Here is a 2982-nt window from a genome sequence, read left to right on the forward strand (position 1 = left end):
TCTCACATTTTACTAGGCACTATGAAGAGAGGTAGACTTATCTTGAACATGAGCTCTGTGAGGACAGAGTCTACATCTTAGATGCAATATGGTTGTCAGGTTTCCATGAATATTTTTAGCTGACTGACACAAAATAAGTGAAAAATGCACTCTGCTCTTAGAAAGTTAACCTAGTTTTAAAAAAAATCTTAATTACATTTTATCTGCATACTTTTGTGGGTAAAATATAATAAAATTTACCACTTAAATAATTGTAATAACTATGTATAGTACCAGTTGGGTACTAGACTAATCGAGGGGATCACTTTGTAAATTATATAAATGCCTAACCACTATACTGTATACCTGAAACTACTATAAAATAATATCGAATGTCAACTTTAATTGAAAAAATTAAAGAAAGGTTACCACTTTAACCATTTTTATTTGTAACGTTTAGTGGGATTAAGTACATTCACATTATTGTACAAGCAACCTTCAACACCATCCATCTCCAGAACTTTATCGTACCAAGTTGAAAATCTGTGCCCATTAAACAATAACTCCCCATTTTTCCCTTCCTCCTCCCTCTGGCAACCACCTTTATACCTTCTGTCTTTGTGAATTTGACTGCTCTAGGTACCCGATACAAGTGAAATCATATAATATTTATTCTTACGTGTCTGGTTTATTTTGCTCAGCACACTGTCTTCAGGTTTCATTCATGTTGTAGCATGTGTTGAAATTTCATTTCATTCCTTTTTAAGGCTTAATAATATTCCACTGTGTGTATATACCACATTTTGTTTATCCATTCATCCATGGATAGACTTTTGGGTTGCTCCCTCCTTTTGGCCATCATGAATAAAACTGGGTGTACAAATATCTGAGCCTCAGCTTTCTTCTCTTTTGGGTGTGTACCTAGAAGTGGAATTGCTTCGTCATATGGTAATTCTGCATTTAATTTTTTTTTTTGAGGAACCACTCTACTGTTTTCCTAACAACCTATTTTTAGCAATAATAAACACTACCAGTTTTTGGCCTCCCTGTGCTAAGCCCTTTGCACACTTTATTTCAAACCAACACTGCAAGGTAGTTTTATTCTCATTTTTCAACAGATTGATTAACTTGCTCAATATCACACAACTAGTTGGGAGACAAAGTCAGCACGGGTGGATCACTTAGCAAGGCAAATGGATACAAGTCCAGTTTAATAAAACACAATTCAGTCCAAGAAACTTGAGGCCAGAGACTATAGTTACCTATGGAAAGGTTTCTAAAAGTGGTGAACCAAATTTTAAAGATGTTCCATGATCAGGAATCCAGTAGGAAGCTAGGAGAATACTTTGTTGCAGAAGAGGACACAACCTGCCTCAAACCCTGAGCATCTGTGTGTCTCTTATTTGGGCTTGTCAGGAGTTTTAAAAGCATCCCAATTTGCCAGAGACTTTTTGAGTACCATCAACCTAAGTAGCAGAGAGGCTTGTACTGAAGCTTGACTGCAGCAGAGCGATCTCTTGCTCTGGGCCCCCTCAGAGCTGGCTGCCTCTGGATTACTTGGCAATTGAGTCAGAGCAGCTAGTAACGGCAGGGTGTATGTTGCCTCTAAATTCCAAAATGCCACCAAGCATTGTGCTTCTTTCTTGATGATAGGTGGTATGACATGCTACAACTTGTCTTTCACTTCAGAAGTGACATCCTACTAGCTCCCTAGAAATTGCCTCAAGGTGGCAGGAATTTCTGAAAGTGAATAGTGAACCTAATTTTGAAGAAGTGGTCAGAAAGGCGAGTGAAGGGAGAGAATGGCATTCTAGGCAGAGTAAGGGCAGAGACACTGTGACACAAAGAAGTCAATTACAAATGATTTACTGAGTCGATATATGAACAGAGCAAAGAATGTCATAGGTAAGAGGCTAGAGAGACAGACGAGGAGAGAGGGGGAAGATGGAAGAGGTGGCAGAACAAACAAGACGTGGTGAACTTTCCTATATGCATTCTGTATGACCCAACAAATTTCTCCTGGGCATGTATGTCAGGGGTCCCCAAGACCACCCCAGGTTTGATAATTCACTGGGAGGGCTCACAAGACTCAGCAAATAGTTGTTCTCATGGCTGTGATTTATCGCAGTGAAAGGGAACAAAGCTCAGTTAACGAAGGGAAAATCACATAGGGTGAAATCCAGGAGAGACCAGACACAAGCTTCTAAAAGTTCTCTCCCTGTGGGGGACACATATGATGCACTTAATTCCCCCAGCAATGAGTCGTGACAACACATGTAAAATGTTGCTAGCCAGGGAAGCTCATTAGAGACTCAGCACCCAGGGTTTTTACTGTGGGCTGGTCATGTAGGTACCTTCTGCCTGGCACGTACCCAAGTTCCAGACTCCCAGAAGGAAGGCAGGTGTTCAGCACAAACCAAATTGTTTGCATAAGCAGTCTAGACATAGAAAGCCACCCTTATCAGGTAAAGAATGGTGAAAACTCCTATGGAATCCAGATTTCCAGACACCAGCCAATGGCCAACCTAGGAAGCAGGCCTTTCTATCAATAAGTTAAGCCTGTTGTGTTAACTCCTTTCTGCACAATGTGTATCCCCCAGGATTGCTCACACGGGTCCATGAGGGATGCTCATGAGGCGGTCATCACAGTGCTGTTTGTGATGGCAGGGCTCCCAAGCAATCTGGGCATCTGTCATGGGGATGTGGTTCAGTAGGGTGGGGGCACACCTGAAATATCACACAGCAATTAGAAGCATAGTAACAGGAATGGGTCTGAAAAATTTAGTCCTTAGTAAAAAAAAAAGGTAAGAAACAGGATGAAATAAATAACAACACTATTAATGTAATTCAAAATATATTTATACAGGTGCCACTTATCTAAATTTCAGAAATAGGAAACCTAATCAATGCTATTAGAAGTCCAGATACAAATTATTTTTGGAGAGGCAGTGACTCGAAGGGGGATCGAGGCACTTCTGGAACACTGGCCATGTTCTCTTTCTT

This window comes from Rousettus aegyptiacus, unplaced genomic scaffold, assembly GCF_014176215.1.
Source record: "Rousettus aegyptiacus isolate mRouAeg1 unplaced genomic scaffold, mRouAeg1.p scaffold_m13_p_9, whole genome shotgun sequence".
In the NCBI taxonomy this organism is placed as follows: Eukaryota; Metazoa; Chordata; class Mammalia; order Chiroptera; family Pteropodidae; genus Rousettus; species Rousettus aegyptiacus.